This window comes from Athene cunicularia (assembly GCF_003259725.1).
Source record: "Athene cunicularia isolate RWA chromosome 1 unlocalized genomic scaffold, athCun1 chr1_part1, whole genome shotgun sequence".
In the NCBI taxonomy this organism is placed as follows: domain Eukaryota; kingdom Metazoa; phylum Chordata; class Aves; order Strigiformes; family Strigidae; genus Athene; species Athene cunicularia.
Genome location: NW_020799091.1, coordinates 91956343 through 91980037, shown reverse-complemented (window position 1 = coordinate 91980037; position 23695 = coordinate 91956343). Strand labels below are relative to the sequence as shown.

At 42.6% G+C, this 23695-nt stretch overlaps 1 long non-coding RNA gene across 1 annotated transcript; it reads left to right on the top strand.

The window, feature by feature from the left end:
* Positions 1-1665: 1665 nt before the first annotated feature.
* LOC113490316 lies at positions 1666-14799 on the top strand. The gene is made up of 3 exons (XR_003400203.1): positions 1666-1679; positions 9070-9073; positions 14679-14799. It is a non-coding gene; the product is annotated as an uncharacterized LOC113490316 (long non-coding RNA).
* The last annotated feature ends 8896 nt before the right edge of the window (positions 14800-23695 follow it).

Below are 23695 nucleotides of genomic sequence, written 5' to 3'. Positions count from 1 at the left end.
GGTGTAATAAATCATGTGATAGCAGGGGGAAAACACAGAAAATTCCTCTACTGAAAAAGAGGGAGCCTTGATTTTAAAAATATGGGATGTTTAACATAATATAAAAATATGGATGTTTTGCACTTGCACTATAGGGTTTCAGAGGAAGGTAGGATGATGTCCCACATTGGACAGGGACTCCAAGTAGTTTCTCAGTTCACCTTCAAAGACAGCATCCACACCTTCACATCGTCACAATTGTCACACTGCCTGATCAGGAACAAGTAGTAGATAAGGCTCTCTTCAGGCAGCTGGAAGAAATCCTGCTGGAAGAGTTAGCCCATGTTTTTACAAAGCCTCTTAATTATCTCTGAAATATTGGGGCAACTGGAGGAAGTTCCACAAGGACTGGAAGAAAGCAAATGTCACTGCTACTGTCAAGGAGGACCTGAGGAACAACAGGCTGGTCAGGCTTGAATCAGTCCCTGGGAATGTGATCGAACAAATAATTCCAGTAACTGTTTCCAAATATTATGGAAAATAAGGTGATTGGATTTCTGAGGAGAAAATCATGACTGAACAACTTGATAGCCTTGACTGGCTCAGTGGACAAGGGGAGAGCACTGGATATTTTTTATCTTGAGTTTAGTAAGGCTTTCAACACTGACCCCAAACAGATTAAGTATGGACTAGGGAAGTGAACAAAGAGGTGGACTGAAAACTGGCCAAACTGCCAGGCTCAAAGGGCTGTAATCAGCAGTATGAAGTCAGATGGAGGCGAGTCACTAGTGGTGTACCCCATGGGTCTATAGTAGGGCCAATACTGTTTATCATCTGCATTAATAATCTAGGTGATGGGACAGAGTGTGTCCTCAGCAAGTTTGCAAACAACAGGAATATGAGAGGAGTGGTTGTCACACCAGATGGTTTTCCTGCTATTCGGAGGGACCTCAGCTAACTGGAGAAATGAGCTGACAGATGCCTGGCAGATTTCAACAAAGGGAAATGCCAAGCCCTGCACCTGGGGTGATATAATTCCATGTACCAGCACTGGCAGGAGCCAACCAGCTGGAAAGGAGCTTTTCAGAAAAGGTCCTGTGGGTCCTGGTGAACACCTAGTGACAGACAAGACAGCCATGTGCCCTTGCAGCAAAGAAAGCAAACAGCATCCTGGACTGCATTAGACAAAGCATCAGCAGCAGGTTGAGAGAGGTGATCCTTCCTCTCTGCTCAGCCCTAGTGAAAAACATCTGGAGTATTGGGTCAGATGCTGAGCTTCCTAGTAGACAAGAGAGAGAGACATACTGAAGAAAGTCCAGCACAGGGTCACAGAGGTGATTAAGTGCTTGGAGGATAGTACACATGAGGAGACTCAGAGAGAGCTGGGACTGTTTAGCTTAGAGGAGAGAAGGTTCAGGGAGGATCACAGAATCACAGAATCTAGGTTGGAAAGGACCTGAAAGATCATCTAGTCAAACCATTAACATAACACTGACCATTCTCAAGTACACCAGATCCCTCAGTGCTATGTCAACCTGACTCTTAAACACCTCCAGGGATGGGGACTCCACCACCTCCCTGGGCAGCCCATTCCAACACCTAACAACCCCTTCTGGAAAGAAATGCTTCCTAATATCTAGTCCAAACCTTCCCTGGCACAACTTGAGGCCATTCCCTCTTGTCCTATCACTTGTTACTTGGTTAAAGAGGCTCATCCCCAGCTCTCTGCAACCTCCTTTCAGGTAGCTGTAGAGGGCGATGAGGTCTCCCCTCAGCCTCCTCTTCTCCAGACTAAACACCCCCAGTTCCCTCAGCCGCTCCCCGTACGACCTGTGCTCCAGACCCTGCACCAGCTTCATTGCCCTTCTCTGGACACGCTCGAGTCATTCAATGTCCTTTTTGTAGTGAGGGGCCCAAAACTGAACACAGGAATCGAGGAGTGGCCTCACCAGAGCCTCCCTGCCCTCGAGCAGATCAACACTCCCACCCAACCTGGGGTCATCTGCAAACTGACTGAGGATGCACTCGATCCCCTCGTCTAGATCATCAATAAAGATGTTAAACAGGAGTGGCCCCAACACCAAGCCCTGGGGGACACCACTCATGACCGGTTGCCAACTGGATTTAACTCAGTTCACCACAACTCTTTGGGCCCGGCCATCCAGACAGTTTTTTACCCAGCAAATTGTGTGCCCATCCAAGCCATGAGCAGCCATTTTCACCAGGAGAATGCTGTGGGAAATGGTGTCAAAGGCGTTGTTGAAGTCAAGGTAGACAACATCCACAGCCTTTCCCTCATCCAATAAGCAGGTCGCCCTGTCGTAGAAGGAGATCAGGTTTGTCAAGCAGGACCTGCCTTTCATAAACCCCTGCTGACTGGGCCTGAGCATCTGGTTGTCCCACATGTGCTGTATGATGGTACTCAGCATGAGCTGCTCCATCAACTTCCTGGGCACCAAGGTCAAGTTGCGAGGCCTGTTATTTCCCAGATCATCCTTCCAACCCTTCTCATCGATGGGCGTCTCACTGGCCAATTTCCAATCTGTCAGGATTGATCTTATCAATGTATACAAATACCAGAAGGGAGGGTGAAAAAAGGACACAGCCAGGCTCTTTTTAGTGGTGCCCAGGACAAGAGGCAGTAAGCACAAATTAGGAGAAAGTCCTTTTAAACATAAGAAAATACTTTTTGACTGTGAGTGTGCTAAAACACTGGAGAAGATTGCCCAGTCATTTGTGGAGTCTCCATCCTTGGAGATACCCCCCAGATGACTGAACATAGCCCCAGGTGATCTGCTCTAGCTCATCCTGTTCTGAGCAAGGAGCTGGACTAGGTGATCTCCAGAAGTGCCTTCCTGCCTCAGCAGCCCTGTGATTGCAGGGTTCCAATTAAGGGATATGAATCTCACTATGTATCTGTAGAGCAGTGAGCCTGGGCTTGGGTTAGGGGGAAAGCAGACACTTCGGGAGTCTCAAAAGCGTCATTTCTGCACTGATTTAACATTCAAATGACCAAACTGTTTTCTGAGTCAGCTCATGTCACAGAAAGAACTTGGCATTCTAGTAAAACCAAGAACAGCCAAGTACATGTATTTTGCAATGACAAAACATTTTCTTAATATGTATTATTCATGTTCCTGTAACACCACAGGAGTTATTATCTTACTTTATATTTTTAAAAATTCTAGAATGTGAAGTATGAGTGCCGATTAGCTCATTTAAAGTACTTGTTTTATACCAGTCATAAACACAATATTCATTCTTGACAAGATACACTTCAGAAAGTGTAAATTTATAATATTTTGAAATAGGTGCACTGTAAACTAGAATTGAGTTTCCAGTAACTGCTGGAATAAAATTCTTTCCAGAAACTTGTTTGCACTGTTGCTCTTCATGGGCACTGAGCAGATGGCTTATGTTTATTAATTAAAAGCAGCACGTAGTCATTTTCCTGATCTGATTTCCGAATTGCCTTCTCTTGAATATATAGTGCTCCAGCTGTGTGATGTACACACAACTAGTAGTTGTAGTTTAAAACTGGAGTAAATACATACTTAAAGGCAAAGTTGATTTTACAGTAAAACTGCAGGGTAGAGTTTGGCTATTTGACACACTGACCAGACATATCAGAATATGTTTAATTTTCTTTAGGTGTTTTTTAAATTCATAATTTACAAACCAGAATATTCATTTTGGGAATAATCAGAACAGTAATTTCATCTTTCACTATTAAGGTACTGAATTGTATTTGTAAATTAAAACCCTGTTACTGTAAATTGTTATCAAGGTGTATATAAAAAATATCTTTCTTGCACACAACTTTATAGCTTTGTCTCCTAAGTCTCTAATGAAAATGAAGTTTCTAAATACTTTTTGAAAATGGAATGTAGATTTTAAGCACTTTGATATGTTACAGCCAGATTCAGAACAGGATTAGATCAAAAGATAGAGATCATATCTATTCAAACCAAAGACTTAACAAACCAAAGTCTGGTTTGAATACATACAAACTTTGGGGTTTTTTTCCTGTTTCTTAGCATACTTTTGGGGGGTTGACCTTGTTTTTGTCTTGTTAACAGTTCTAGGATCTGAGCAGAACTTTGGAGAAACATCAGAAAATTCAGGGGGAAATAGTAGAAATATTGCTATGATTCCCAGGATAAGCACTGCAAGTATGATCCTCTGCTTGCAAAGGTTCAAACAGAGGAAAGAGTTTATAACAAAGGTCCTGGCTGAAAGGCATAGCAAATAATTTAAATAATTAAAAATGCCATTTCTTTAATAACAAGAATTCTTTATCCAACCTCAGTTCCATGATCTGGCATTTTTAATGTAAATTATTATGACCAGTATATGCCAGAAAGAGCAAATGCATGTGCAATGGAACTGACAATAAGACTACGATAAGTAATGCTCCTTGAAATGAGACATTTGTGAGGTTTGATTCCAAGCTCCTAAGTCACTCCACCAGGTCTTTATACATTACGGAGAATGCATGGTATTATTATATACATTGAGAGTTTTGAGTATTACATTTAAAAAAAAAAAAAAAAGTTTAAATATTAATAAAAACCTCATTTACTACATTGCCAAAGACATATGAGAAATAAAAACTGAAACACTTTGGCAAAAATATGTTAAAACACAGTGACTGAAAAGAAGAAAACAAAACATAGCAAAGCAAAAAAAGGAAATGAATAATGGATGAATTAGTGGTTCCTCTCGTATTGTTAAAAACACAACAGAGGATCAAATGACATTAAAAGAGAATCAAACATAAAAGCTTATTTCTGGAAGAAGAACTGTCAACATTCTCAGAATCCATCTTTAATTCAGCAAAAACATAAAAAGGAAAAAATACAAACAAAAATGCACATTGCTTATTAAATAAGGTTTGGAAGTCTACTTTCTCCCTTTTGGGTTGACTTTTTGTCAAGTCAGTAAAGCTTGTGGACTTACTTTAAAAAAAATTATCCTTGTTCACCTAGAGGTTGAAATAGGAACACTGTATAAAGAGAAAGTCAAGTAAATACATAGAAAATTCATGCAAAAAACTGTAATTATATAAAACCTATTCATGTGGTCCCAAGACAACTTTAACATTTTTCAGTATGTCTAGTGAATTCCAGAGTGATGTCTGCTCAGATAGTGACTGATACCCTTTGTATCTCTGTTTTCACTTTTTGATTCTCATAACAAAGTCACAGGGTCTGTAAGATCTTTTATTAGTCTCTGGGAGTTTTTCCATCTCCTTGTGTCTCACTTTGATGAGAAAAAATTGGGCTTGTGATGCTGAAACCCAAATCAGAAGCTATATCCAGTGTGATACTTTTTGCACAGTCATTTCAGTACCTGGGCACAAGGACAAATGTGTGAACATATAATCCAGTCTGTTCTCAATGGTGAGTGCTTGTGTGACAAATCCTGTCAAAACCAACTGATATACATAAACCAGCACCTTTTTTTCATTACTATTATTTCTGCAACACTGAGGCTTATTGGTCAGACTGACAATCAGGGTGAACATTAGACTTTATTGCCCTTCTGGAAATGAGGAAGGTCAGGGAATGCGCAACACCGCAGCCTTTTCTTGTGCCAGCGGGTCAGATGCAGCCATCCTCTGCTATACTCTGGAATGATTTGCTGCTGTTACTGAGCACACCAGGGTTGAGGGTTTTTTTCCTATTCTTGTTCTTCTTTGCTTCGGAGGGGAGGATTCAGCTGCATAAATGTAAGTGTCTGAGATTTTATTTACTATTTGGATGTCCTGACCAGCCACTAGCTGTCTCTCCAGAAGGTATGGCTTGGATGAACATGTCTCCCAGTCCTTTGCAAACATCTGCAAACCATTCATGAGGGTATCTGAAGTGAACTTACATGCTTATATTTAGACAAACAAATCATGCTGTGATTGACAGAATTACTTTTCACTTTACAGTTGGCTCTTCCCAATCTCCAGGTAAGATTTTGCACATGGAAATTCAGCAAGACTCCTATTTTTGGTTTCAGCTGGCTCAGGTGGAGCTGTCTGGAAGATTATGGTCACAGGCAGTCTGTGGCTTACAGAGTAGGGACCAGAATCCAGAAAAGGAATTGGCATCTGATAGTAGGAGCCTGTGCAGAATACAGGCTGGGGCACAGTGATTCCTTGCTGAGGAGGCATATTGATGGATGTTGCATAGACTGAAGTCAGTGGGTGCAACAGAGACTAAGTTTTGTTAGAAGCAAGGGATTGCTGCCTTGTCATAAGATTGAACGGTTAGATATGGCTAGATCCACATTAATTACAAATTATTTAATTATAGAAAAAGAAAGGAATTAATTCCTTTCTGTATAGTGTTTGCAACCGCAGCAGCTGTGATATCAAGCTGGAAGCTCTTTGGTTGTTTTCATTCTCTCAGGTTTGCTCAGCTGTTGAGATCTACATCTAAATAGAAGGACAGAAGGACCTATCAAATCAGATCCATGAAAACAGACATATCTATATTTGAAGAGACAAAGGGGTTCCTGTGGTAGGTAGTGTTGATTAGAAAATCCTCTGTATCACAACAAAGAAAGACCCATAGGTCCTTACAGAGTGATAATATCTCTTTGTGGGGCATAAGGTTAACATGTGGTTTTCCTTGGTGAACTTGCTGATTGATATCCTTAACTCAGCTGCTGAAACTATTTAGAAGAGCAACACAGTGGGGGATTGGGAAACAGCAGACTAAGTGCATTAACCCGTAGAAGGAGTGGAGGAAGATGATTTGTTAGGAAGGCATAGGCAAGAATTTGTGCTGCTTTCCCTATGGAAGAAAGCATACTCACCTTTAAACATCTCAACTTCTTGGGAATGGGCTTGTGCAGCGCAGCACTGAAAGAAGTAATTTTATGACAGATATAATAAATCTGTTGAACTGCAACATGAAGGAGTTTGAAGTTACTAGTATCAAATACAACTACAAAGCATATTTATTAACAAAAAGAAGAACAAAGATATCTGTTTGCAATGTTAACTACGAAGGGTGTTTTGTAAGCAGTTTTCATATGTCATTGTGAAGACAAAAATGCTTGAATTCAGCCTACATAATGAGCAATGGCCATTACTGCCTCTGTGAAAGACAATGATGGACAACAGACATGTGCCCTGAGGTGGACCTTTACATAGGCTTCCCCTTCATAGCTGCTCAGAGCGTTCTTTCCTCTGCTTTATCAGGAGTCAGTTCAGTCCAAAACCTTAATGCATCCCTTAATCTGTAATAGCTGACAGAGCTCATGAGAGGCTGCCAGGGCTTGCCAGGAGTCCATGACTCCCCTAGCTCTCCCTCCCCAGCAACAGCTGTCATCCTGACTTTCCTCAGAGGTTTTCTGAGAGACACCCAAAATTCCCAAAGCAGCTCCCTGGGGACTTAGAAGGTCTCAAAGCAAACCAGAAACTGCTTTGTCTGTAGTCTGGCTCTCCTCACTCCACTCAACATGGTAAGTTAGGCTTGTGACCTAGCACTGCAGTCCAAGAAGAGGAAGGGGTGGTCCAGCTCTCTGCCTCAACCATCCCTCTAAAGGTTGGGGTTACCTATCTCTGAACATGGAGGAGGTATCTCTAGCATTTGATGGAGATGCATCTGGACTAAACACTGAGCTTGCAGAAGGATAAAGCAGGAGGACCGGGATTAGCAGGTTTACACACAGTTTGCAATCTGGACAACAGGGACAGGCACAGGAAGAAGAATCACCTCTGCTTTACAGGTGGTCAGGTGCAGCATAACTAGACTGACTGATCTGCATGAAGGCTTATATAAGGGGTAAGAATACAGTGAAGAACAACTCAAAACCAGGTTATACCAGTCAGCCTGAAACCTATTTCATTTATGTTATTTGTTCTTTTTTCATATTCAGACAAGACTGCCATGTTAGCATATAAACTTCACATACATATTTGCACAATACACCTTATGTACAAAGAAGCATATTAAAGGCTACTGTTGGACTTTAGAAATATTCTCCACACATCTCTCAATTTTCATCATGCAATGTCAATGTAATCCTTTCACAGCTGGCACTTCTCTACTTTTAAAAAGCAAAAATGGCTGGCTTGGTAGATGAGGGAAGAGCAGTGGATATTGTCTGCCTAGACTTCAGTAAGGCTTTTGATATTGTCTGCATTAGGATCCTCAAAGAGAAGCTGATGAAGTGTGGGATAGATGAGCAGACAGAGAGGCAGACCGAAAACTGACTAAACAGCCAGATGGTGATGACTGGTGACATGAAGTCTAGATTGAGGTCAGTAACTAGCAGTGTACCCCAGGGGTGAATACTGGATCCAGCCCTCTTCAACATCTTCATTAATGATCTGGGTGATGGGGCAGAGCGTACCCTCAGCGAGTTTGACGATGACACCTACTGGGAGGAGGGGCTGATAAGCCAGAGTCATGTAGCCATCCAGAAGGACCTCAACAGACTGGGCACCTGGGGTCGCAGGAACCAGATGAAGTTGAACAAGGGGAGGTGCAAAGTCCCACACCTGGGCAGGAACCACTTCAAGCACCAGTACATGCTGGGGGCTGACCAGCTAGAAAGTATCTTTGCAGAAAAGGCCCTGTGGGAGTCCTGGTGGAAACCAAGTTGAACAAGAAACAGCAATGTGCCCTTGTCACAAAGGGCTAAGGGTACGCTGGGCTGCATTAGGAGGAATGTTACCAGCAGGTGGAAGGGGGTGATCCTTCTCCTCTACTCAGCACCAGTGAGGCCACACTCTGAGTACTGGGTCCAATTCTGGGCTCACCAGTAAAAGAGAGACATGGACCCAGTGGAGAGTCCAGCAAAGGCCCACAAAGATGAAGAAGAGACTGGAGCATCTCTCCTGTAAGGAAAGGCTGAGAGAACTGGGACTGCTCAGCTGGAGAAAAGAAAGTTCGGGAGGGATCTCATCGATACGTACAAATACCTGAAGGGAAGACGCAAAGAGAATTAAGCCAGGCTCTATTCAGTGGTGCCCAGTGACAGGTCCAGAGGCAGCAGGCACAAACTGAAACACAGGAGGCTCCCTCTGGGCACCAGGAAACACTTTTTTACTGTGAGGGTGATCAAGTCCCGGCATAGGTAGCCCAGAGAGGTGGTAGAGTCTCCATCCTTGGAGATAATCAAAAGTCTTCTGGACATGGTCCTGGGCAACTTGCTCTAGGTGATGCAATTTGAGCAGGGGGGGTGGATCAGATGACCTCTAGAGGTCTCCTCCAACCTCAACCATTGTGTGATTCTGTGAAAAAATTTTAGAGCCTAGATTTTGATTGAGAATTTTTGATAAATTACCCTTTTCAATAGCTGATTTCCCTTTCACAGGTTTTAAAACACAAATATTTAAAATGTGAACTTTGGGATTTTTTTCTATTTTGCAACACTTCTGTCCAATAATTTCTACTAATTTCCTCTAAAAAGGCACTTAAAAATTAAATGATACATAATTTTCAGATTGCCAGTCCTTGAAAACTTTCAGAGTATCAGTTTTCTTTCCCTACTCTGCACAAGCAAAAAAAAAAAAATCTCAAAAACTCCTCTGGGATAAAACAAATAATTTCCTTCCCACTCCCTATCACTACGTCCCCGAGTGAAATACTGGCACCAACAGAATCAACAGAAGATTACCACTCACAATTGCCTTAGGCAAAGCAATATCCTTATGGATTTTATTATGCTCTCCATTTTAAGTATAAAGAATTTATTTTTATACTGATAGAATCTTTCAAAGCAAGGAGCTTTCTGAAGTTCAGTCTCTGTGAAGTTACTAACATTTTTAATTAATGCCATGAAGGCACTCAAATCTCTTTTGTATAATACGGTGAATTTAAATAAGTTAAAACCAAAAAAACCTTTATTAATAAGTTCTCATTCTCTGATTCCTAGGAATTATTAACAGCCAGTCTTGCCAAAACTGTGATTTTATGTGCACCAAGTCTGCCTTTAGCACCTTCAATTGGGGCACAATTTCATTTGTCTTCATTGTCAATGTGATAAGGTCTATTGGATATTACTACACATATTTTGAAACCTAGGGATGCATAAGTAGGATTTAGTATACTCTTGAAAGGATAGCATGCAGCCTTCATGCTGAATTTTCTGATGCTAGGAGATTTAAATTAGACTTTTCAAGCTATTTTAACTTTATTTTTGACATGTAATATATAATATAGGTGAGTAAAATAACACAGTGTTAGTTATATTATCACAAGGTTTGACAAGATCACAAGGCATATTAGCTAAGTGGTGTTTAGCTCCCCACCTTTACTCATTCGGGAAGGACTGGTAGGGTAGAAACCACAACCAATGGCTCAAAGAAAAAGATTGAGCATGATTTAAGGAAAAAGATTTGCCTAAGGTGGCCTCTGGCTTAGCAAATAAAGAGACTGCAAGAGGTAAAGAAGTCCTAGAAGGAAAAGGGCAACAGACTGATGTAGTAAGCTGTTTAAAATAGTGCCTAATTTGTGAACAAGGGGACATAGACTGACACTCCCTGCCCTGGTAGCAAACACATTACATTCCGTAGACAGGCTGTCGGTTTAGAAAAGTGGTTATGGTACAAAACAAATATTCAAAGTCAGCATTAGATGTGTAAAAAGAGTGCCTGCAAGATGACTGGACACACTTTTCCAAGAGAGGAGGAGGTTGGAAATGTGCTGTCAGTAATTAAATTTGAACAATAGAAGAGTGGCTGATTATTTTTAAAGCCTTCCAGGAATAGGCTTTGGTGGACCATATGGTATTCTGCCCTGAAACTCTCTATTTTGAAATAAACGTCTGTACTTACCCCTCCAGAAAGAGAGTAAACTGGGTGCTAGGTGTGCAATACAGCTCTTCTGACAATATATAGACCACATAATGTATTAGTGAAAGAACCATGTGAGAGGTAGGAAATGGAAAGCACCTGCCATAGCACATAGTGCAGAGTAAGTCCCCACACCTCTGCAGACACTGTTCAGAGCTGGGTCCAGGAGTAGGACATCTAAGAGTCTCTGGTATTCAGAACTGATCAACAAGAAGAGATATTTTAACACATAATTTAGCCTCCAGATAACAGTGCCTACTGCCAGGGAACTTCTTCATTTAAAGTCTGAGGTTCTTAAAAGTTTAATCCCATACAATGCATATTCCTTTCTTAACCCAAAAAGACACGAGAAGCCACATATTGCTCACAATTAGTGTGTAATCTACCCATCATCTCACCTACCTATGACTTACAATTGCAGTGAACCTTCGGTGTGTGTCAGCCCCTTGTACAGATTTGAAGGCACCCCGTACAATCATCAACAATGTTATCAGAGGCAGTACACTCACTTGCTTTGGCAATGTTGTCCTAGCCTGTGACAATGTTTGTCCACCTGTGTCTTTCCAGTGCAAAAGAGTAATGTTAATATTCTTTTTCTCCATTCCTCTGAAAGCTGCAGATGGTATTGCTTCTCCTGCCTCATTACATGAGGATCTGATGAAGAAATTCCTGATCATCAAAGACATTTGATGTACCACTGTGGTTTGTAGCTGCTTTTGTCTTTGCTGTGCATCATGACCCCTTGCAATCACTTTGTTCAAGGCAGGAGGCACTCTGTAAAGGCTTGAGTTATCTGCAGACTGCTGTTATATTGAAGGACACAGTGGGACTACTTTGTCAGTTTGTTCTGCATGCTTTTATTTTTGTGCCTCTTTACAGCTGTTCGTAAATATTCATATTGTAAGTATAGTACCGATCAAGGACTGCTGATCACTTTAAAAGAGAGAGCAATGACATCACCCTGCCCTTTGCATAAAACCATAGCAACCACATCAACTTTCAAGTCCGTGAACTATAGTGATAATATAAGTCATTTTAAGGACAGATCTTACAAATTCTAAGAAAGTAAGCCCATTAAAGTCAGTGGGAATTGAAAACCTGTGGGGAATTAAAAGGGGAAAGGGACCAGCTCCTAGAGAGGGTATGCAATCACAGGCATTGCCAACTCAGCCATTACGGAGCCCTGCTTCAGGAATTATGAGAGTCATTCCCATCTTGGCTGTTCTTTTGCATAAAGTAGAGCATGACAATGGAAACAAATGCAGTAGATGTCACAATGTCTTCTAGAGTCTGCAAGCAGCCTGAGCAAGCAGGTTTAAAACAGCTCGCTCACCCCCAGGTGTTAAAACAAGTCCTACCCATAACATTCCTCCCTTAACAACACTCCCATGGTAATTTCTATCTGGCAAAAGAAGCCACAAACGTCGACAGCCTATCCAGATATGCTATGTGGCTACTAGATTCTGGAAATTAAGCCTAGTTCTCTGTCTCTCCGGACCATGTGGGAAGCCCTGGTCACTCAAATAAAGGAGTCCTTCCTGCAGCTGAAGATGAGCAAAAACTACAGAACACAGTCAGATAAAAGACAAAGGCAGACAGGAAGCGGATCAGCAGTTGATCATCCACAGTTTATACTTTTGACCTATACTGTACTGTTCTCAGGCTTAGCTCCAGGGTCAAACCAAAAGAGTAAATATTCCATGTACTAAAAGATAGCTGTTGCCAAATGGGATACCGATTTTGAATCAACCTGAATGGAATTGCAGGATGACAATTAAAAATTTGTTTAATTACTTTTTGTCAGTCTAACATCCATGATCCAATCCAAGCTAGATACTAAATCTGTAACCAAGGTGCAAAAGCTTCATTCAGAGTTTATAACTTCAGCAACTAAAGACATAAGCTCACATGGTCAAGGTCAAAGTACTTCCTACAGCACACTACCCTGCACCATGGCAACTAAAGGAAGGAAAAGATGAACAGGAATGTACCACAGAGCAAACCAAGTAAGCCCACTGGCACAAGGCTAACAGAAAGGTAATCATGGATTTTGCAGAAAAAATTCCTGGGGCTGCACAGGCCACGTATGTGTAAGGAGAGCAGGGTCTAGGTGTGCTCCTGGGAAAGAGATCGCACTTCATGTGGTCAGGCTGGTTCACCACTCAAGCAAGTAGTGGTCTAGTCTCCTGCCTGCCTACTATCTACAGTAGGATGGCACATCAAGATGGCCTACAGGACAGGAAGCCACAAGGGATTCCCACAGGGCCCATCCCACCACAAGTCAAACCTGGAGAAGGTGGACAGGCCCACCTAAGTGTCCAGATCAACAGGCAAGTTCATAGCAATGAGAGAGGTTCAAAAGGAAGAAGTCAATCCACAGGTCAGGTCTTACGATTGCCCAACAGGCCAGCTCAGAAGTCAGCCTGGAAGTCCTGGTTTGGATCAATGTGGCTTATGACTAGACAGAGACACAGCTGTAGCTGAGCTGCTAAGCTGCAGACCAGCACACAAGCAGGTAGCAGAGGACCAGAACTGGCCTTAAATATGCTCCTAGGCTTATGGGCAGGTAATGTGGGTAGATGCCACAGGTGAAGCTGGTCTGGAAATTAAGATCTATTAGTGCCCTCAGGGCCCCAACATTAAGTGTGGTTAGAGGGTAACATTTCTGCATGTTTTTTTTCTACCAACACCCTGTGTAAGTAGCACAGAAAATTGTATTTCCCTGATATATTCTGTGTATTTTTTCACCAGAGTTGGTTGGTACAAGTCATCAGGGTACTCTACTATCAGAACAACTGTCAAAAGTCATCCAGGAATATATCAATTTTTTCTACTTAGAACACAGGTTTTTGAGCAGGGAGAGCCAACAAATTATCATATTCTAGTATGACACCAACTTATCAGGTGCCTGGGTCTTTTCTTTTCAACAGAATTCTACTTTTACTATTTGATAATTTATTAATTGGAGTTTTAAAGCCTGCTGTCTGTATCTACTGTGCTCCTGCAATATTCATTGTCTTCCCAAATAACATGATTTGTTAAACACTCATTTTTTGCAAAACTGCTGCTCAGATAAGAACAAAGCCAAACCAAGACGGGAAGGCAGGAGGGAGGAGAGGTCTCCAGGCATTGCATAATTTTCTTAGGTCATCAGTACTTCAGAGACATTTTGTAACTCCTCTTGGATTTCATTCTTGTCTGTAGGATCTCTCCACTGTGTAGAACATGGCTCCGTGATGTTTAGGAGACATATACTGTTGTATCAGTAAATTATTTTCAGCCACATTTTAAAGCTTGTGTAACCAAGTTTCCTGCCTGTGTATCTGCCCCCTCTGTCCCCAACTACTTTTGAATCCCTTGATACATAGCCACCACCACATTTGACAGACTTGGACAGATCTCACTGACACAAAGTTCGCACAAGTTTTGAGGAAACAGGTGAGCCAAGAGAAGAGAGAGGATGAACTCAACCTGTATGAGACATCAGAGAATCCCATAGTGAGATCAGGTCTGAACCTTATTACTTACGTTCACATACATGTGCTTACAAAAAGAGAGAGATTTTAGAAGTAGGACATTTACCTTCTTTTTCTGGTTAAGATTATGTTGCAATTTGACAAGTAAAAATCATAGAATAATAAAAAATATTTAGGTTGGAAAAGACTTTTAAGATCAAGTCCAATCATTAACTTAACACTGCCAAGTCCACCACTAAACCATGTACCTAAGCACCACATCTACACGTCTTTTAAATATCTCCAGGGATGGTGGCTCAGCCACTTCCCTGGACAGCCTGTTCCAATGCTTGACAAATATTTTCATAAAGACATTTTTCCTAATATCCAATCTAAACCTTCCCTGGTGCAGCTTGAGGCCATTTCCTCTTGTTGTTTGGAAGAAGAGACCGACACCCACCTTACTACAACCTCCTTTCAGGTAGTTGTAGAAGGCAATGAGGTCTCCCCAGAGCCTCCTTTCCTCCAGGCTAAACAACCCCAGTTCCCTCAGCCACTCCTCACAAGACTTGTGCTCTAGACCCTTCATGAGGTTTGTTGACATTCTTTCGACTTGCTCTAGCACCTCAATGTCTTTCTTGTAGGGAGGGACATAAAACTGAACACAGTATTCGAAGTGCAGCCTCACCGGTGCCAAGTACAGGGGTAAAATCACTTCCCTAGTCTTGCTGGTCACACTATTTCTGACACAAACCAGGATGTCATTGGCCTTCTTGGCCACCTAGGCATACTGCTGGCTTATATTCAGATGGCTGTTGACCAACACTCCCAGAGATCAGCTTAGTCAAGTAGTCAAGTTAATCAAAGGTCTTTATTCTTCCTTTTAACTGGCTCTTTAAGGCCTCCTCAGCATGGAAATTGTGAAGACATTCCTTCTCCAGCAAAGACATGGGTAACATGAAAAAAGATATGTCCTGCCTGACAAACCTAATTCCATTCTACGACAGGGAGACCTGCTTATTGGATGAGGGAAAGGCTGTGGATATTGTCTACCTTGCCTTCAGTAGGCCTTTGACACCATTTCCCACAGCATTCTCCTGGCAAAACTGGCTGCTCGTGGCTTGGATGGGCACACGCTTTGCTGGGTAAAAAACTGTCTGGATGGCCGGGCCCAAAGAGTTGTGGTGAACAGAGTTAAATCCAGTTGGTGGCCGGTCACGAGTGGTGTCCCCCAGGGCTCAGTTTTGGGGCCACTCCTGTTTAACATCTTTATTGATGATCTGGACGAGGGGATCGAGTGCACCCTCAGTCAGTTTGCAGATGACCCCAGGTTGGGTGGGAGTGTTGATCTGCTCGAGGGCAGGGAGGCTCTGCAGAGAGACCTGGACAGGCTGGAGCCATGGGCTGAGCCCAACTGGAGGAGTTTCCATAAGGCCAAATGCCGGGGGCTGCCCTTGGGCCACAACAACCCCCAGCAGCGCTACAGGATTGGGGAGGAGTGGCTGGAGAGCTGACAGTCAGAGAGGGACCTGGGGGTGTTGATTGACAGCCGGCTGAACAGGAGCCAGCAGTGTGCCCAGGGGGCCAAGAAGGCCAATGGCATCCTGGCTTGTGTCAGCAATAACGTGGCCAGCAGGGACAGGGAAGGGATCTTGCCCCTGTGCTCGGCACTGGTGAGGCCACACCTCGATTCCTGTGTTCAGTTTTGGGCCCCTCACTACAAAAAGGACATTGAATGACTCGAGCGTGTCCAGAGAAGGGCAACAGAGCTGGTGAGGGTCTGGAGCACAGGTCGTACGGGAAGCAGCTGAGGGAACTGGGGGTGTTTAGTCTGGAGAAGAGGAGGCTGAGGGGAGACCTCATCGCCCTCTACAGCTCCCTGAAAGGAGGTTGCAGAGAGCTGGGGATGAGCCTCTTTAACCAAGTAATAAGCAATAGGACAAGAGGGAATGGCCTCAAGTTGTGCCATGGAAGGTTTGGACTAGATATTAGGAAGTATTTCTTTCCAGAAGGGGTTGTTAGGTGTTGGAATGGGCTGCCCAGGAAGGTGGTGGTGTCCCCATCCCTGAAGGTGTTTGAGTCAGGTTGACATAATGCTGAGGGATCTGGTGTAGTTGAGAATGGTCAGTGTTATGTTAATGGTTGGACTGAATGATCTACAAGGTCTTTTCCAACCTAGATGATTCTGTGATTCTGTAACATTGCAAAATATCTGGATTTGCACCTTTTATACACTGGCTGTCCTAGGCACTTCTATCACTTGACACACAGTAAGATATCAAGTCTATTTCCATGAACTAAGTGTGAAAAGTAACATTAGGAAAGCTACAGGGGGACTCTTGTTGTGTTTAGTATAATTCAACAACTACAGTTACAGAGGACCCATCATGCAACACAACTGCTCTCCTCTGACTTCCTGCAAGCCCTCCATGGCCACCAATGCACAGCAATCATCACATAAGGTCTTCTGCTCTACTTCAGAGAATTGCATCCATAGATGCAAGGGAACATCACAAATTCAAGATCTGACTTCACAGTAAGGTCATATGTATGGGGCCAGGCCTCCTGTGAGGGTCTGGAACCCTGTGGTTGCTTGATCAATGTATGCAGGTGAAGGTGATTCTTCCCTGCATAAAGGAATTTCTACTTTGCTGGGACCAGTCACAGACTTCTGTAACCGTAACCATTTCTTGACACTACTTTACTGATCTTTAATTTAAAAATTAAAAGTCCTCATGTTCCTGTTGTCTCTAAGGACAAGCTATCTTGTAGAAATAAGCAGAAATAAGTATGTTGCAAGTCTCAATGACAAGCCTGCTTTCTCACCATGCCTAACAAGCTTCAACATAGGCACTTTTCTGAGTGCCTAAACCTTCAGGACATAGCGATGTAGAGTGGAAGAGAATGGTCCTGCTCTCTGTGGTGTTCCATGATTTTCTCTGACATCAAATTCTATTTAACTTGACCTCTAGTAAATCAGAGGAAATCTCACAGGTATGCACCTTCCTTACTTGCTTTCGATGAAGATTCACATGCTTGCTCACCAATGCATTCATGCTACCACCTTTATTCTTCCAGCACATGGACAGTTATGTAGAAAGATCACATCAACCACCACTGACATTCTTGATAAACATTATTTTACAAACAGATAAACATGCAGTCAGGAAATACATGTTCAGAAAATGCATAATAAAAAATGCATGATTCTTCAATATTCAGGAGGGTAAGTTTGTCTTTATGATGACTGCCTTAGCAAGAAAAGTAATGTGTAAATCATTAGCATCTTCTCTGGCCCAGATTCAGGAAGTTTATATTCCACTGAACCCTCTCTCCTTGTCTTCCCAGCTGGTGGTCCCTGACCTTCAAATGCAAAGTCAATAGCAAAAACAAGACAGAGGCTCCCAGGATTAGTTCAAGGCACACTGGTCTAGTCAGTTTTGGGTCACTAACAGAAAAACCGGCCCACTGTCAGGGAATGGAAATGGGGCAGAGAGAGGAGCCGAAGTGCTCTGGTTTTGCTGAGCCCCAGAGATAGCATGTCTGTGACTCCCTTGGGACTGAAGGAAGACAAATGACAGATCATTCTCCTCTGTGACTTGTTAGGTATGTAGATCATTTTCCTAGTTCATCCCTTCATTCTACTGCAATTTATAAATAACCTATTCATCCAAAGCCCTCTTTGCTAGGGAGTCAGCAAACCCAGCAGACCAATGAAGGCGAGGCTGCTGCAGCTCCATGCCCCCAGATCCAAAGCGTAGCGAGTCTGAGCATGTTTTCTCAGCAGGCAGACACACAAAGGCACGTATACACTATGTGTACACACACAGAGGAGTTAGCAATCACACCCTGTCATAAACACCCACACTCGCTCCAGTCACTGGCACCATAAACACTGAGGCCAGCCCAACTGCTGACACCCAGACACAGACCCACAGACATACAGACCCACACACATGTACAGGGAACAGAGAGCCCCTCAGCCAAGAGTTGAAAAGGACCTTAATAAGGAGACATGGCAGACTCTGCTGATCAGGTGTAGGGCATGGGCAGACATACTGACCAGCCACTGTTCACACACAGCTGACCCTTATTGTCCCTTTAACCCTCTACTCTCCTATCCTTGCTCCTCCACAAACCACCCTGATCCTTCCCTTTCCCCACGGTTGGTTCCTCCCCAAACATCCCATACTGTCCTATGCAATCCCAAAGTGTTCTTCCCTTGCATTCCATAATGTGTACCATATCCATGCAGGTATCAATCCCTTCACTCTGCAAGGCGCCCCAGAGAGCCTCTCCATTGATGCAGCGGGTGGATGTCCCCCAGCCCATGGGGCTGAGGTTCTCCCGGCACAGCTGAAATGGGGCAATGGTGGTGGTAAGAGCTTCTTTCCTCTGGGATACTGCGGTTCTTCTGTCCGCCATTGCCCCTCTGTGCTCCTTCATCCATGTGCATAAGCATGTGTGCTGTTTGTGTGCATGGAGATGAGCTTTTTATGGGCTGATGGCTCTCCTGTGATTGGCCTGGGGCTACTGGGCTCAGAGTATAATTCAGGTTCCCCTGCTTGTCATTGTTCCTTTGTGCTCTTTTGTGTGCACAGAGATCAACTCTTTTATCACATAAGCTGACAATGTCCTGCATATATACATTCATATATTACTATTCTTGATAGCATTGCACTTTGTTGTACATCTCTTTTAGTCCAGTGACACTCCTGAGAGCAAATGCCAACAAAGGAGAGAGCATATTCTCTTGCCTGACAGAATAAGAAAAGGGTAGTGAAGTTATTTCTTAGTAATGAAGATCTGAATCTCCACTCTGTTTAGGCCATCTTCATCTTGAAACCAAAGCAAAGTTTGCAGTATTTAGGTATATCCCATCACACAGTTGTGCTAACAGGACAGCCACAGAACTGGAATAGCCTTACATCTCCTTTAGTGTCCTTGGGTATCTCTGATACTCAGGCTAAATGGGTATCAGTGCCAGGCTGCTCTTCCACAGCTCTCAGCCAACATAGTTGACTGACATAGGTGAACTACCCAAGAGATGCTTTGCTTATGTTGGGACCCAGCCTTTGGGAACTTGGAGAGTAAGAAGGTAGAAGGTAATGTAGCCCTTTTACCATTCCCTATGCTCTGCGACAGAGCTTGATCAGACCTATAGTGTGGGACACCTGGTTCTCCCCTACTTTCTGCATTTTCTGTGAGGAAAATGAAAGGGGTGAATCGCTGTGTATCATTGTGCCACCACAACCTCTATGTCTATATTCCTCTACACACACCAGATAACCCTGGGAAGAACAAATGTGTCCATGAACACTATGTACTTCTGGTGCAGGGTATAAAATAACTGAACAGTCAGGTTGAAAAAGTCAAGAAGAACCAAGATAGAATTCCTGGAGCTGATTTCCTCACAGTACAAAGGTAATGGAAAGAGATGAAGAATATTGTTGGACCTGGACAATAGTTCAGTTATTTCCTAAATTCCATTGATTTCTATGATAATTTGTTTTACTGACATGGACAAGATTTTCCTAGTCACCTTGAACTGAATTTCAGCTTCACTTACAGAACTAGCAGCAACCACTACAGTTATATATCATGGAGCAGGTTCTCAGATAGTGTAAATCGGGGTAGATCCCGACTAGCCCCAGGCCTGAGAAAGTTTATAAATGCTGTTCACCTCTTTCTGTGCTAACCACAGCGTCTTTCCTTGTGATCACATTGGTATCAACACATACTTTCCTGCCCACATTCATATTTTGTGGAATTGCTGGTCTACCAAGTTTTGGTTTATTTGGTTTTGGGTTTTTGTAGACAATGACATAAATTCTCTTCTGCGATTTACTAAGCAGCAGTTGTCTTCTGACTCCTGTTGTCAGGTAAAAAATGAGCTACTATCTTGGAAACGGTCTCAGTGGAAACATGCTTGTGAAAGAGCAGTTACGCTGCATATCCTGGAAATGGCATAACCACCTACAGAACATGCACAGGACTGTCCTGCTGGCACAGCCATGGTGTCTACCAAGGCCCTGAAGAGCATGAAACTTCATTGCAGTCACTGCAATGTTATAACCACCTGATTATCTCCTTGCCAGAAGGACTGGAGGATTCCTTTTATTCTCACTTGTGAATGTTTCACACCAGCTGCAGATGATTAATCCTCAAATATGAATATTAAGATCCACCTTCTGTTTCTTAAATAGCTTTGAGGACTCACACAGCTCTCCAACTTTTCTATTTCAGAGCTTAGTTTTGCACCAGGATTAGTGGAGTCTCCATCCTCACACCTGTAATTACTTCCTGATAAACTTGATAATTCAAATAAATAAATTTAATATGACCATTCACATTTCCAGACCAGCTTCTGATCTGCTTGTGGAGGATTATTGTATACTTCGGTCCTAATCACTGTCCAACCAGAGTTTGCTTTTCTGTGACAGCCTGAAAATTACCATCTTCCTGCTGCAAGCTGAACTCCTCTCTCAGTATTCCACAGGACCACAGGAACTTTCTTCAAGTCAATGAGTGCAAAATGAAACCTTTTAAAGTGGGAAGGCATTACTTAATGTACACATAATAGGAAGAGTTAAACTGACTCTATCAAGTCTTATTTGCTGAATCTCGTCCTTTACCTAGTCAATATTTGTAACGAGTAAGCCTATGTCTTTCTCAAACTTTATCTAAAGGTTTTCCAAAGCATTTAAGGTTCATGAGTCTTAAGCCTATGATACATTTTCTTAACAGGTTTTCTAGAATTTTCTGGAATGGACCTTAGCACACATTGACATCAGGCAAGGCAAAATATTCACTGGCTAGCACTAAGTGGGTAGGATCTGAATCTAAAGGTGCTAATAGATGCATAAGCCATTTTGCCATGGATAAAGTACATACCACACAGGATCTGGTATCTCAAAAAAGGTCATCTTTCATGATGAAGACTTCATCATGGCTTTCTAGAATCTCATCTTCAAAAATGCAACCATGAAAAAGGAAAAATTATGTTGAAAGTAAGGTTTTTGTATAGTTCCTAAAAGCTACTTCTCTGGTTTTGTTAGATCAAAAGTCCTGTGTGCTACAGAGAATAGTCAACTGCATAACATATGTATTACATATTATTGCATACACCGACATTATATAGCATGCAATAATTAATATATGCTGTATGAGATTCTATTTTATATTTGTCAATGTAATATGCATTTATTGTACACTTAATATTAGTTATTTGTTTTGTACACATCTGGAAGTAGGAAAAAAGTACAGTAAGATGATAAATTGCTGATAATGAATGTCACAGAGGTAAACAGCTGGAGATCTCCTTAAAACAATCTTCAAATCATTTAAGTATTATAAGGGAGGAGGGGAACATGCACCAAAAACAATGATAGATTTGAGGCAGTGGAGAATAAATCATTACTCATCTAAGGGTGAGAAAACCTACAGAAATCTGAAGGAGCTCTAGAAATCATACTAGCAGTATCATTGGGAGAAAATATTAAGAACAATATTAAATATTAAGAACAAGAAACAAATTTTGCAGGGGATGTGTAACAACATATTTTATTCAAACAACAGCTACTGTTGGAAAAAAATGGTCAAGCTTTTGTGCACACAAGCACAAGAGCAGCCTAACAACTAGTATTACAGAGAGCATTACAAGTTCTTGGAGAGATACCTACTATGAAGGAAGAAAGGACCATTACAAGTTCAGCCATTCATGGCAAGGTAGCTGAAGTTGGACATCTGAATTGTGTAAACAAGACCCTTACATTTTTTCATTGATTGAAGAAATTTCACATCATGCAGCTGTGACTCCCATCCAGAAAATGTCTCCTAATTAGCATGTGTATATCTTTACACTACACATTATATGGGCTATTAGACAGAGGAAAGGCAAATTAACAGTGAATCAATCTCTTTCATCAGTCACATACCATGGCTCAATGAGTTACAGTGCATATCTGTGAGTGCGTCGTGTACCTGGTGGGGTCTGTGGTGGAGATGGTTCTCCTGGTCAATCCTGCTTCATGCTCCAGCAAGAGCGCTTGCCTGCAGACCCACACAAGCTGTGTAAACTCTCCACCCCCGTGCCTGAGTGAATATGCAGTAAAGTCAATTATCCGAATCGTTTCTGTTTCCTTACATCCTGCTTATGCCTCCCAAAAGCAGTCAGGGAGGAGGCACATAACAGTTCTCTACAAATTTTGGGCAGAAATAGATGGAATTTAGAAGAAGAATATGTTCTCTCTCTCTCTCAGATACACATACGCCTCTCTCTTACTCACATGGCTCTCCTGAGAAAGAGAAATTAAGACCCCCTTCATAACCCTCTCTAATTTTGATTGCCACCAAAATTGAGTTAAATATACAAAATCCATGAACATTTCAAAACTGAAGCCAGTTGCCTTGTCTCAGTCCCAGCTACCTGTGTGTTGCCACTGAATACCCAGCAAGATATCCAGAAATCCTGAGAGGGCAGTGCCTGAATCACCATGTTGTGTACCAGGAGCATTCCCTATTCAAAAAAAACCCAAGAACATTTTCTTATTGCTCATTAATTGGAGAAGATCTTGCAGAGGCAGGGCTCCTTAAACTGATGTAAATCACCATGGCATTTCCATAGCAAGAAAGGTATTTCCCTGTAGTCACTCTGTCAGAAAGCACTGCTTAGTGATATTAGAAATCAGCAAAACTGATCAGGAGTGTCCTCATTCTAGCAGCTTCCCCCCAATAAATAAATAAATAAACACTCAGCTCAAGTGTCTTCTCTGCTCTTTCAAGGACATTCATTCAAATGTGATTTCCCATCTTGAGCTCCTCTTTGCAGCACCTTTTACCTTCCTCTGTCCCCACCTTTGGAACAGGAAGAAACTTTCTCACTCAGAAAAGCCCCTCACAACAATTTTAAACCAGCAGCTGCAGGCACCAGCTCCTGCTCTAGGAGAGCTCAAAGCCTCATGCCCCAGTGCCCTACATTACCCTGAACAGGCAGGTCACAGGGAGGAGAAGCAGCCTTCCCTTTGAACAGGATATTCAGGAAGTCTGGGAAGGGGTTTTTTCCATCTGGGGACTTACAGTATCTCTGCACAAATCTGCTTGGAGGCTGAAGCCCAACTGTTTATGCTGAAGCTCAACCCTCCTTTGTAGGGGTCCTTTCATAAGAGTTTTCATTCATCTGGGAGGGCAGGAAGAGATATTTTCTCTGCAGCTGCTCCCTGTGAATCAGCTGGCAGACACATTGCCCATATTCTTCCTCCAGGACTTTTAGGACGTGGCATCCACAACACTGCAAGTGTCTAATCAGTCAGAAATCTGTAGCTTTGTTCCCAGCCAGCAGCCTGTCCCCTGGCAGAAAGAAACTGGCTTTCTGCACTTTTGGTACATATTTACAGTAAGTCACTGCTTGTAATTTTTTAGTCCCAGTTATCAGGCTGTGGTCCTCCACAGTATCTCACTT